We start from the raw sequence: 14761 nt of genomic DNA on the forward strand, positions 1-14761 counted from the left end.
CCATATAGTAGCATATGAGGTTAAAATGATTAGTTCCAGAAAAAAAACAAACAAAAAAACCTGAGCCTTACCAAAAAATACTCAAAGGAAGACACAACAGGTAAGAGTTGAAGTCTGCATTAATCATGTGTAAGTATAATGCTGCCTTTCTCTCCATTTTATTCTTTCACTTTGACATGGCATTCTTAAACCTCTAACATATGTACTAGCTGTGAGCGACCCTCTATAGGGTTCCTGAGACTGTAAATCTCTATGGGAGCATAAAGCCTCATCTTTTTCCCAAGGAGTGGCTGGTGGATTCAAGCCGCCAACCATGTGGTTAACAGCACAATGAATAACCCATTGTGCAATCAGGTCTCATATACCAGCTACCTCTTGGAAAATCTTGTTCCATCTGTCTTAGAAAAAATAATAAAAATATATTAATTTTGCCAGATAAATTCATATATATAACTATGATGTGTGCTGTTACTAGGAATCCTGGTGTGGTGTGATAGGATAAGCAATGGATTGCTAACCACAATGTTTGCAGTTCAAACCCAACAGCTGTTCCTTGGAAACTCATACTGGGTCGCTATGAGTCGAAACTGACTCTACAGCACTTAGCAATGACAACAACATGCAATAACTAATAGGAAGTTGTACATAAACATATGAATAGTTATTGAGATGCTCATGATATGTTAAATGAAACAAAGATGGCTTCACAACAGTGTATAGAGTGCTTGACAAAATTTTGGCTTCGTTATGTAAGAGAATGTGTTTCCAGATGCTGGATCTTAACCTAGTTTTTTTGTTTGTTTTGTTTTTTTCTGCCTATCTCTTTTTGTTCCTAATTTTATTTATTAAATATATATGCTTATGTGATTTTTATAGATAAAAAAGAAAAAATGCTCTCCTTGTTTTGGTCTCATGGTTCTACCAGATCTTCCAGCAGCCTACTGTAAAATAAAACTTTTTCAATCATGACTAAAAACTACTAATATTATTCCTTTTGCCAGTGGAACAAACTCAGCGCCTCCCTTTGTATTCCAGGTCTCTCATAAGCATTCCTCAGCCCTCTTTCCTATATTACTACTTCACAGTGCTTTACAGGCAAACAAAACTACTTAGCATTCTTCACAGTTCTCCAAAGCTAACATTTTTCTGTGCCTTCACCTTCACTATTTTCTGTATCTGAAATTCCTTTCCCAATATGGAATCCCAGATGCTATCCCTCCTCAATGCCAGGCGCAATGACAATAACTACCTTTTTTGTCTATTAGCTGCAAATAACAAACATTACCTTCCTTTAAACTCTATAAGCCTCTTTTTTATTGTCTAATACAGAAATTGCTCCCTTGACTATAATTATAACATGCCAGTTGCCTCTAAGATAGTGCTTCTTAAAGTATTGTGAAGAGCCACTGTTTTAAAGACTTCACTCATTTGTTTTTATATTCAATTTGGCTTGAACTAGTACTTTTGTTAAACACTGTAAAAATGATTTTCTAGAAAAATGGAATAATAAAGATGTTAATAAACTTTTTTGTTATATCCAACTGACTTAAAATTACAGGAATTTCTAAAATTACTTTGATTAGAAGTGTGGGTATAAGCAATTAATATAGAAAATTGCTTTTACGCTAATAGATTTTTGTCTTTCCTAAACTGAATTGGAAAACAAAAAGTTGAATGAAAGAATGATTATCCACATTAAGTGCCTATCCTTACACTTCAAACAAAAACTAGCATATCAATATTTAAATTTTTAGTATGAAAACTGAGATTACTTCATTTTCATTAAGTAGTTTGGATTACTGGCTAATCATAGGGTGTAATATATATCAAACTATTTCTTTGTTTTCTTTTCACACTACTCATTTGTTGTTAAGTGCCATCAAGTCAATTCCAACTCATAGAGACCCTGTACACAGTTTCCAAGTAATGACTGATGAGTTTGAATCACTGACCTTGTGGTTCTAATCAACCTTACAGTCCAATGCTGTAGCCCATAAGCCATACCAGGACTCCAGCAATACTAATAATAGAAAATAAATAAATCTCCAAAGTCAGGTTGACAGTAGTGATTGTTGTTATTGTTAAGTGTTGTGGAGTCACTTCCAATTCATAGCAACCCTATATAGGGTTTCAGAGGAGAGGCTGGTGGGTTTGAACCGCTGACCTTGCGGTTACCTTTTTGTTGTTGTTAGGTGCCATCGAGGCAGCAGCCAATCATAGTGAACCTATGTACGACAGAACGAAACACTGCCTGGTCCTGTACCAACCTCACAATTTTTGCTAAGCTTGAGCCTATTTCTGCCACCATTGTGCTAATCTATCTTGTTGGGGGACTTCCACTTTTTCTCCGACCCTTCACTTACCAAACATGATATCCTTCTCTAAACACTGGGCCCTCCTGACAATATGCCCAAAGCATGAGAGTCAAAGTCTGGCCATCCTGGCTTCCAAGGAGCATTCTGGCTGTTCTTCTTCCAAAATAGATTGCTTTCTTCTTTTGGCAGTCAATGGTACTTTTATATTATCTCCCAACACCTTAACTCAAAGGCATCAATTCTTCTACAGTCATCCTTGTTCACTGTCCAACTTTCACATATATATGAAGTTATTGAAAATACCATTGCTTGGGTCAGGCGCACCTCAGTCCTCTAACTGACATCTTTTCTCTTGAGCACTTTAAAAAGGTCTTGTGCTGCAGACCTTGTGCTTGGCACTCAGTGCCTGTCTTACAGTACCACGTCAACTCGCCAACAGCAATGACAGCAGAGATTTTAAGATGGGTTTAGGAGTCCTTGGGAACCCTGTACAGGGTCACTATGAGTTGGAACCAATTTGATGTTACTTAATTAACAGTAACAACAGCAATCTCAAAAATTCATTTTCTTTATTTTATTTTTTTTACTAAATTAATCAAGTGATACTATGTTTTCAAAATTATTTTTCAACTATTAGCTATAGTTGTTGTTGTTGTTAACTTGCATTCGAGTTGGTTCTAACCCATAGTGATCCTGTATAGGGTTTCTTAGGAGCCTGTTCCAAATTTATCCTGTCAAGATAGATAAATGTTTTTGGATCATAAAATGAATTTTGGTACGCATAAAGGTGGGTCCCCTTCATCCACAGTCAGTAGAAGGCTAAATTTTAGGTCTTTCTGTCATAGGAAGTGTAGCTTTTTTTTTTTTTTTTTTTTTTCTGACCCACTCAAACATGAGCCTTCCAGTCCCAGTGTATAGAGATGCTTGGTTTTGTTGTTTTCTTTCGTTCTGTCAAGGTTGAATGATACTGGGTGGAGTGAAGCTATGGTTTTATCTTGATATTATTGAACTTTTGTTCGAGTCAATTGAGCTCATACACCACATGATATTCTAATACAAATATTAAATATTTAAATGATGTGTGACAGCTTGATATAGTGAAATAAGAAAGTCATTAAAACTACATCAAGCCAGGGCCTTTTAGCAAGTTAAACTTTCTGAACTTGGGATCATGAAAAATAAATGAGCTAAAAAAAAGCAAAGTGTCTGACGCCATGTAGATTTTCACATGATAGAGGTTCTGATAGCTGTTTTTACAGATCATCTGGACATTTCTTTATATTAAACTTGGCAGTTTGGTACAGATGTACTGTATCTGAGATTTAGATTATACAGTGAAAAGCTACTGGTCTAACTCTTCTGAAACCAAAACAAATTATTTTAAGTAGCAATACTATTTACAGGAATAAGGGGAACTCACAAAGGGTTGGAGTTCTGTCAAATAAGCACTGGACTGCAAGGTCATTTGAATTACAAGGTTGGAAGTTCAAGCTCACCAGCCACTCTTTGGAAACTCAATGCAGGGTCACTATGAGTAAGAACTGACTTGACAGCATTTAATAACAACAGTCAAGTGTTAGACCCATACTTGGGGAGTGAACAAATGAATCTATTATGTATATTTCTCTTTATTCCTTTTGTTTGTTTGGTACTATGCCATCGCAGCAGGATTTTTGTACCTCTACTCACTTTGGTTGAGTTGCAAAGGTATTTATTGAACTCTCATAGCACAGGGAATTGGGCATGACTCCAGCCGCATCATTACCTCTCGTTAGCCTGTACTCAGTTCTAAGTCTGAATTATAGCTCTTCTCTTCTTTTCTTTTGTTTATTTCCTCATTAAAATTTTTATTTTTTATAAACATCAAACTATCTGATAGTCAAATAACTTACAGTTGAATCCAGTGCTGTGAATTTCTTGAAGATAATATATATTTTTACTGTAACATAATTTATAAGAGCAAAATGTTGGATAGTATACTAAATGCACAAAAATAGGTGCATTGTTAGAGACATTATTTTACAGTAATTTAATGAAATATCATCTGACATTTAAATTGATATTTTGAAAAATATTGATGACATTGGAACATGTTCAGGATAAAATGTTATGTAAAAAAGTAGACTATAGAATTATACTAATAGTACATTCACAATTGCCTCATGTGCATGTAATAACATACACCTGTATATATGAAAACAAATACCAGAATTCAATATACCAAAATAGTAAGTGGTTTTATAGTAGTGTAATTATAAGTTGCTGTTAATATTTTTTCTATCATCTGTATTTTCCAGTTTGCACAAGTATGTTATTAATTACAAAAAGCATAACTAAAATTCTCATTACATTGTAAATACTTTTAGCTAGTCAAAGTGAGTGTTGATGGAACTGTGGCATAATCAGCAGATTGCTAACCACAATGAGGAAGAAATTTGAGGCTTTCTGCAACTGAAAAGCAAATTGCTCCTTATAAGAATCTATGTGGGTTAGCGTGTCAGACTGTGGTGGTGTGTGTGTTACTGTGATGCTGGAAGCTATGCTCTGGATATTTTAAATACCAGCAGGGTTACCTGTTGGGCAGGTTTCAGGTGAGCTTCCAGACAAAGAGAGATTACTTCCAAATATTTAGCCACTGTGAACCTTATGAATAGCAGTGGAACACTGTCAGTACCAGGATATTGAAACATGATGAATAGCACCAGAATATTGTCAGGTATAGTGCAGGAAGATGAATCCCTGAAATTGAAAAGCACACAGCTACTATTGGGGAAGAGCTGCCTCTTCAAAATAGAGTTGACTGTGATGACGCAATCGGAGTAAAGCCTTTCGGACCTTCATTTGCTGATGGGGCACAACTCAAAATGAAGAGAAATAGCTATAAACATCCATTGAAAATAGGAACATGGAATGTACGAAGTATAAACCTAGGAAAATTGGAAGTTATCAAAAATGAAATGAAATGCATAAACATCAATATCTTAGACACTTGTGAGCTGAAATGGAGTGGTATTGGCCATGTTGAATCTGACAGTTACATGGTTTACTATGCTGGGAATGATAAATTGAGGTGGAATGGCATCACATTCATCATCAAGAAGAACACATCATGAGCTGTCTTGAAGTACAACAGTGTCTGTGACAAGAAAATATCCATAAGCCTACAAGGAAGACCAATTAATACCACTATTCTGCAAATTTACATACCAACCACTAGAGCCAATGATGATAAAATTGAAGAATTCTATTAACTTCTTCAGTCTGAAATTGATCAAACATGTAATTAAGAAGTATTGTTAATTACTGGTGACTGGAATGCAAAGGCTGGAAACAAAGAGGAAATATCAGTAGTTGGAAAACATGGCCTTATTGATAGTAAAGTGGCTGGTGATTACATGATAGAATATTGCAAGTCTAATGACATCTTCATTGCAAAAACATTTTTTAAACAACATAAAAGATGACTAAACCCATGGACCTCATCAGAATGTGAGGTCAGAAAACAAATTGAATATATCTGTGGGAAGAGTCAGTAGAAAAGCTCCATATCATCAAGCATAACAAGGCCTGGGGCAGATTGTGGAACAGATTATCCATTGCCTATATGCAAGTTCAGGAACTCTGGTAGCATGGTGGTTATGAATCAGGCTGCAAACTGCAAATCAGCGGTTCGGTGGGAGAAAGATGAGACATTCTGTTCCTGTAAAGATTTGCAGCCTCAGAAACCCTGTGCAGGGTCACTATGAGTCAGAACCGACTCCACGGTACTTAACAACAACAACAACAACAACAGCATATGCAAGTTCAGACTGAAGCTGAAGAAAATTAAAACAAGTCCACAAGAGCCAAAATATGACCTTGAATATATCTTACATTTAGAGGTCATCTAAATTTGATTTTATGCATTAGTCACTAAAGCCCAAAGACCAAAAGAATTGTGGGATGATGTCAAGAACTTCACTACAGGAAGAAAGCAAAAGGTCATTAAGCAATCAAGAAAGTAAAGACCAACATGGATGCCAGAAGAGACTCTGACATTTGCTCTCCAGCATAGAGTTGCTAAAGCCAATGGACCACATGAGGAGGTAAAGGAACTGAATAGAAAATTTGAAAAGGCAGCTCCAGAAGAAAAAGTTAAACATTATAAGGAAATATGCAAAGATCTGTAATTAGAAAAACAAAAGGAAAGAATACACTCAGCATTCCTCAAGCTGAGGGAACTAAAGCAAGGAATTCAAGCCTTGACTTGCAGTATTGAAGGATTCTAAAGGCAAAATATTGAATGACACAGAAAGCATCAAACGCTAACAACAAACAAAAAGACAGTTCACAGAGCATTGTGTGTGAATACCTGAGCATGAACCTAGAAGTCAAAACTATTTTCACAATCATACAACCTTTGATATTTTCATTTCTGGTGGAAGAACAATGGTGGCTAAAACTTCTAGTGCCTTATCATGATTTAACACAGTACAATCAAACTCTCTTAGAGTCATTAAATTTTGCCTCCCCACACTCTCAATTAAAATCCAATTTCCTTGATAAACAACTGAAAATTACAAATTGTTTCAAATCTCTACCTTAAGACATTTATAATGTCTATTTGGTGAAATAGTAAGTAAGTGTAAGTACTTTGGCTGTTTCTCAAACATTTCTCTATTAACCAACATCTTAGATGTGTGTGTGTGTGTTTTAAGTGCCATTTAAAACTATGTATTAAATACAGTTTGGCCCCCCTCCAAGACTGAAACTCAAAGAGAACACATAAGCAAGCATGTAAGCTTGCTCACGACCACGTTGGTCTCTTGGCGAGTAGAAGAAGAGAAAAGACAGCAATGAAGATATGGGCTGAGATAACCGTGTTCCATAGACTCCTGTTAACCTGAAGATGAGAGAGAGAAGAGGAAGGGCTGGTTGGTCTGAAGAGTGGGGGGATCTGGCGACCCCTAAGCCCATAGACAAGGACGTTGCCATGGAGGGGTCGAGCTGAGAGTGAAGCATCCAGCAGTTATGAAATGAGGCAAGATGCACAAGAATACCCAAACTTGATAGTACCCACTTGACCTGGCTTTGATAGTTTGATGATAAGAACTTGATTAAAGGAAGCTAAAAAACAATTTTGGTAAAGAAAACAAGTGCAAATTGCTACAATTTGATTAACTTGACCTTTAGTTATGGATGTAGTAGCTCAAAATACCAAATGAGAGCTAAGGAGTCTTCACATCAAGGATCAACCCTATCCCCTCTGTATACAGGGTTGACAGGGATAGGCAACTTAGACATTGGGTATTTAAGATGAGGAGGCGGTAAAGGCACAAAGTGACTGGCTTGCCAGTTTTCAAGAGGGAATTTAGTTTAAGAGTTGCAAGGTTGCATGCCCACTTAATAGTTTTCAACTTGCCTAGATGGGTCTGGTGAAAAGAGATGGGGATAAGATTCTTATGATTCAATAGTGAGTAATTGCTATCATGACTAATTGCAACTGTCACAACTGTAAAGGTTTAGGAGTAGAGGTAGGATTAGGCATGGGAGTAGGGGTAGGGATAGGATTATATATGAGGAAAAATATGGCATCAGGATTGGAGGAAGACTCATTAACAACCTGCAATATGCAGATGACACATCTGTACTTGCTGAAAGTGAAGAGGACTTAAAATACTTACTGATGAAGATCAAACACCACTCCTTCAGTTTGGGTTGCACCTCAAGGTAAAGGAGACAAAAATCCTTACCACTGGACCAAGAAATAACATCAGATAAATGAAGAAAATATTAAAGTTGTCAAATAATTCAGTTTACTGGGCTCAACATTTATGGAAGCAGCAGTCAAGAAATCAAATACGTATTGCAATAGGCAAATCTGCTGCACAAGTTTTCTTTACCTCTTTAAAGTGTTGAAGAGTGAAAATGTCAGTTTGATGACTGAGATGTGCCTGACTTAAGCCATGGTATTTTCAGTAATCTCATATGCATGTGAAAGTTGGACAGTGAATAAGGAGGACCGTAGAAGAATTGCTGTATTTCAGTAATGGTGTTGGAGGTGAATATTACAAGTACCATGGACTGCCAAAGACCAAAGAATCTGCATTGGAAGAAGTACAATCTGAATTGGAAGAATGCTCCTTGGAAGCCAGGCTGGCCAGACTGTATGTCTTATACTTCAGACATATTGTCAAGCGGGACCAGTCCCTGGAGAAGGATATCATGTTGGGTAAAATGGAGGGTCGGAGAAAAAGAGGAAGACCCCTAACAAGATATATTTGCACAGTGGCAGCCGTGATGGGCACAAATGTAACACCGATTGTGAGATTGGTGGAGGACTGGGCAGTGTTTATTTCTGTTGTGTATAGGGTCATTGTAAATAGGTACCTACTCAGTGGCACCTAACAAGAGCAATAAGAATCTATAACCCTTATATTTAATAGCCCACCCCTGGTATGACGCTGTACGATAAGCATAGGACTGCAATGTCTGTTTGAACCATAACATCTGCAATGCAGTCTCACCAGCCACTCCTTGGAAACCCTATACAAGGTTGCTATAAGTCAGAACTGACTGAATGACACTTTAACAACACCACCACCCTAAGGACAGGCCCATTCTCCCAAGATCAGTAATAGCCCACATGCCTGGCTCTGTACCTGCTTCTTTGGGTCTTTTGAAGGAAAGCTAGTGGTGTGTATGTTGGAGGAGGATGCGCTCTGTTATACCTACTGTAAATGAGGTAAAGATCCATGGTGGTGCTGTGGGTTAGAGGTAGGGCTACTAACGTAATGTTGGTACTCCATAGGACAAAGCTGAGACTGTCTGCATCTGTAAAGACATAAGTCTTGGAAACCCTAAGAAGCTGTTCTACTTAGTCCTCTAAAGGGTTCCTAGTAGTCTGAATTGACTTGATGGAAGTTGGAGAAACTGGTAGGTGTGATGCACTGATTTTGCATGTATCAGTCCAGTGCTTGTCTTACAGCGCCACAGCAGGAAACCACTGTTTATTAGAGGACTTATTTGCTGTTTTAGGGTCCCGTGTGGTACAAATGGTTAGCATGATCAGCCGCTCATCTAAAGGTTGGAAGTTCACATCCACATAGAGGCCATGCCAAAAAAGATGAGCCATCTCATTTTACTCTAACATAAAGTGGATCGCTACAAGTCAGATGGCTTAACAGCAACTTGTTTAGTTTTGGTGTATCTATTATTTAAAAAAGACACTCTGGTGGCATGGTAGTTTATCAGTAGTTACTAATCCCAAGATGAGCAATTTGAATTCACCAGTTACTCTGAGGGAGAAAGATGAGGCTTTCTTTTCCTGTAACGATCCTATATACAGGGTCACTATGAGTCAGATCCGACTCGAAGGCACAGAACGACCAGCACAATCATTATTTGAAATTAGTTTAGGGATAAGGACTAGAAGGCATAGTACCAGGATTGTGGCAATGTGAGTGGAACTAAAAAATAATATGAAAGGGGAAAGTAAAGACGTATCCTCATTTATCCATCCAGCCACTGCTTTCAAATAGATTTCAAAATAATGACCCTTTAGAGAGCAGAGTAGAACTCCTCCTTAAGGTTTCAAAAATGGTAAATCTTTTCAGAAGCGAAGTCTCGTCTTTGTCCCATGAAACTGCTGGTGGATTTGAATCCCTGACCTTACAGTTGGTGGACTCACAGTGCCTCATTTACAGAAGGCCTAAACAGAACATATGCCTCCAAATGTTTGCATCACATACAAACTATGCTGTTTTCCTTCAAAAGACTCAAAGAAGCAAGCACAGAGGGGGATGTAAGGGGTATTAATGACCCTGGGGGATTAGCATGTCCTCAGGGCAGAGGTGGACTATTAAATGTAAGGGGTATGGATTCTTATAAGGAGCATTTTCACTCTGTGATTTTCCAGGAGTCAGAGGCAAATTATGCCCTGCAGTTTACACCTTTCTTTTGGGCTTCCAGTTACATAAGCTCAAAGAGGGAAATTGAAATTAATGACAATTCATTCTAGTTCCTGATTTATACCTCAGATAGTTGAAAATTAGGTTAAGCATATAATTATGTATTATCATGGCTGACCTTATCCCTTTGGAGTAATACATGTCAAAGGATCTTACCATCAAGTATAGATAATTTCTTGCTAAAACTGAAGAAGTGCTTACGAATGTATAACATTAAGCACTTTTACTTTTCTTTAAATCATCAGAAATGTTTTCTTTATTAACATGCCTTTACTACATTTTGCTTTTACTAATGTTTAAATTAAATTTCATCAATATTACAACTACATGAAAACACAAATAAAATAGAAGTAGTTGCTAAGAAGCATGTGCCATATGTGTGAGTGTGTGTGTGTGTGTGTATATATATATATATATATATATATATATATATATGCTTATATATTAATTGCAGATAGTCACACTTGTGTTTGAAAATGATTACAGTTTGTCCTAAAATGAAAACTTTATAAAAAAAACTGTGGGAGTATAGGGAAAATGATTTACCAATAAAATCCAGTGTTACCATTTCAGAGAAAATAATTGAATGCTTTAAAAGTGTAAATTCAGTGATTACTTTAAATCATGGATGTAAAAGGAGTTGTGGTGTGCCTTTGTAGGATAAACTCTAAACTGCTAACAGCAAGTTCAGTGGCTCAACCCCACCAGTTACTCCTGGAATTATACAGGGTTGCTATGAGTCAGAACGGACTGGATGCTATTTAAAAACAATAACAGCAATAATAATAAAGAGAATTTAAAAACTAAACAAAAATTTAGGCAAAAAACTAAACTTCCACATTATAAACTGCTTTCTGAAATGGTTTATGAGAGGAAAGCTCACCTGGGTGAGTGGAATGAAATCATTTTATTTCAGTACATCAGCAAGTGCTGAGTTTCTCTGTTACCCTAAACTGAGTTTTGCATATTGCAGGTTTCACCTGTTGACCTTTGAAACATTTTTGGTTAAAAATTATAATAATAAAACTTAATATTTCAGGAGAAAGTCTACTAGTAAAAATAGTTCATTCTAACTGTGTTTTGTCATTAGCTTTATTGGCGTAGACACTAGCCTGTCAACACAATGTGGGTGAATAGACTCTTGGCATTGACATAAATCTTTCATTTGTTAACTGTTTGGCTGCCCAAGATCTCAGTATAGTCTTGTGTGGTATTGAAGGATAAACAATGGACTGAAAGGTAGGTTAGAACCACAAGGTCGACGGTTCATACTCACCAGCTTCCCCTTGGAACTATACAAGGTCGCTATGAATCAGAACTGACTCAATGGCACAAACAACAATAACAACATTAGAATTTACATGACTTTTCTACATGTATAATTTATATTTCTTGGAAACATCTTATTTAGGAGGCAGGGTGGGCATTGTCTTTGTTGATGAAGAAGTTGAGAAGAAATTGAGACATAGGATTTCTGCATTGCTGAACTCTGCTGGAACCTAGGTATTCCATGTTCAATACCGGGTAGAAAGCATTGGAATTAGGAGATTAAAAACAATTTTTTATTGTTACTAAATTAATGTTTAACAATGTTAGTGTATTAAATTAATAATAAATAACTCTGAATTGATGTCAGGTCTTCAGTCTTTAGCTGAATTCAGGTGGGATATATTCAAGGTAATATTTTTGCTATCCTGCACTTGTTTAAATTTCTTCAGCTTCAGCCTGACCTTGCATATGAGCAACTAATGATCAATTCTAAAATCTGCCCCTGACCTTGTTTTGGTTGATGATATGGATCTTTTCAACTGTCTCTTTTCACTGATGCAGTCAATATGATTTCTGTGTATTCTATCTGATGAGGTCCACGGTTTTAGTAATTTTTTATATTGTTTAAAAAAGGTATTTTCAATGAAAATGTCATTGGTCTTGCCAAATTCTGTCATGCTATCTCCAGCATCGTTTCTATCACCAAGGCCATATTTTCCAACGATTAACCATTCCTCTTTGTTTCCAACCTTTGCATTCCAGTTGCCAGTAATTATCAATACTTCTTGATTGCATGTTAGATCAATTTAACAATGAAGTTGGTAGAATTAAATTTTATCATCAGTGGTTGGTGTGTAAATTTAAAGAATAGTGGTATTAATTGGTCTTCCTTATAGGCATATTGATATTATCTTATCACAGACAGCATTGTACTTCAAGACAGATCTTGATATGTTCTTTTTGATGATGAATGTGGTGCCATTTCTCCTCATTTTGTCATTCCCGGCGCAATAAACCATGTGATTGTCAGAATCAAAATGGCCAATACCAGTCCATTTCAGCTCATCAGTGCCTACGATATGGGTGTTTATGAGTTCCATTTCATTTTTGACAACTTCAATTTTCCTAGATTCATACTTCATACATTCTGTATTCTGATTATTAATGGATGTTTACATCTGTTTCTCTTCATTTGGAGTTGTGCCTTCAGCAAATGAAGGTCCCAAAGGTTTTACTCTATTTGTGTAATCCGGGTCAACTCTATTTTAAGGAGGTAGCCCTTCCCAAGTCATATTTTGAGTGTCTTCCAACCTGAAGGCCTCCTATTTTAGCACTATATCTGACAATATTCTTGCTCTCTTTATAATATTTCAATATTCAGTATTCTGCTTCTGACAGTGTCCCACTGCTGTTCATAAGGTTTTCAGTGACTAAATATTTGGAAGTAGTCCGTCGCTCCTTCTTCTTACTGTCTTCATCTGGAAGCTCAGCTGAAACCTCTCCGTGGGCTAGTTTATTAAATCAACGAAAAACAATTATAAATTGATGGCAAATTTTCATTTAAAATCCTATTGGAATATCTTAATTTGACTAGAAGTTTTTAGATGACTTTCAGATATTGTGATCACTTTTATATCATTGATTGTAAATGATTAAAAAGAGATTTTACAGTTTACCAGAATAATAAACTCACATTTAGGACAGAATTTTATAATAAGCTTTTAAATAAAATTGTTTTGCTTGAGTTATTGTTTTGAATTGTGTGTATCCAGCCAAAATATGTGTTGTAAATCCTAACACTTTTCCTCTGTCATTGTGAGTTGAAATCAACTGGAAGGCAATAGGTTTTATTCTTGTGTATGCAATTCCATTCAGACTAGGGTGTTCTTTGTTATGTAAATAAGGACATATCAGTGTCTTTCTTGTTAAGCGCTGTGGAGTAGGTTCTTATTCATAGCAACCCTGTATGGATGTTCTGAGGAGTGGCTCCAGGGCTTGAACCACCAACCTTGAGGTCCAGTGCTTACCCTGTAGTGCCAGAAATATTGGGTGTGTCCCAAATCAAACCCCTGAGACTTTAAGAGGCAGATTAAGCACACACAGTGGAAGATGGATGCTACTCCATGTACAGACTAGGAGTTGTGATATGGCACTGTAGGATACACACTGGACTGCTAACTACAAAGTCAGCTGTTCATTCCCTCCAGTCGCTCCTTGGAAAGCCAATCCGTGTCTCTATGAGTTGTAACTGACTTGACAGAACTTAACATCAATGGAATGTGGAGGATAAACTAGTAATAGACAAGGATTTCCTCCAGAGCCTACACAAAGTAAAAGAATTTGACTTGGGCCTGTGACTTGAATTTCTGTTCCTTAAATTTCTGTTCATTAAAGCCACTCACTTGTGGCTTTTCTTCTTATAGCAGCTCTGGTGTGGTACTGAATAATCACTGGACTGGTAACTGCAAGATCCACAGTTCAAACCTACCCATATAGGGCAAACCCCAGCTATATAGAGTTGCTATGAATTGAAACTGAATATACAGCATTTCACAAAAGTTAACTAAGGCTGTCGTGTTTTCTGCTGCATGTGCATATGTGTGTTCATTTCTCTCTGACTGGCTACTTTTACTTAATCATATTGACCGTATAATCAGTTTGAATGAACCATTGAGACCTTTGTGTAACACACAGTCTATTATTTCAGGCCATTATTTCTTTATTGAATAAACAAGTGCTAAGCTTGTAAGTACACTCCAGAAAACAACTTTAGCTAGAAAATGTTCTAGATATTATAGTGTTTCTTATTAAATGGCTAAGATTCTCTATGGTGAATGTTGCAGACCGTGTAAGACTAGTCAGAGGTTCGAGGCCCTCTAGGGCTGAGTGTAACAAATGAGGCCACTGGCAGTTAATGGAAAATTGCTTTCATCTTAATATTCAGGTATATATATTAAATTAATACACTGGAGCCTTTGAAAATCCACAGATAAATGTGATATTTTCCTAAAGCCAAGACAAAAGGTTGCAAGGTTAAACCTTTCTCCAAAGGATTAACTAAAAATATCTTAGCTACTTCTCGGTTCTTTGTTCTATAGACAAAGAACCCATCCTCCCTAATCCCTTTTCCAGGTACAGCCCATTCACCTGGGCATCTCCTGCAGAACTCTCACCTTCCCCCAACTGACCTCAGGGGCTATAGATATGTTAATTGGGCCTGAGAATCCA

At 36.8% G+C, this 14761-nt stretch overlaps 1 protein-coding gene and 1 pseudogene across 2 annotated transcripts in view; both read left to right on the forward strand.

The window, feature by feature from the left end:
- Positions 1-14761, forward strand: part of DPP10 (dipeptidyl-peptidase 10 (non-functional)) — a 1131029-nt gene that overhangs the window by 341322 nt on the left and 774946 nt on the right. The window lies entirely within an intron of this gene.
- The window catches only part of LOC102819532, a 16125-nt pseudogene continuing 10373 nt past the window's right edge, over positions 9010-14761 (forward strand).

The sequence above is a fragment of the Chrysochloris asiatica genome, unplaced genomic scaffold (assembly GCF_000296735.1).
Source record: "Chrysochloris asiatica unplaced genomic scaffold, ChrAsi1.0 scaffold00123, whole genome shotgun sequence".
NCBI classification, from domain to species: domain Eukaryota; kingdom Metazoa; phylum Chordata; class Mammalia; order Afrosoricida; family Chrysochloridae; genus Chrysochloris; species Chrysochloris asiatica.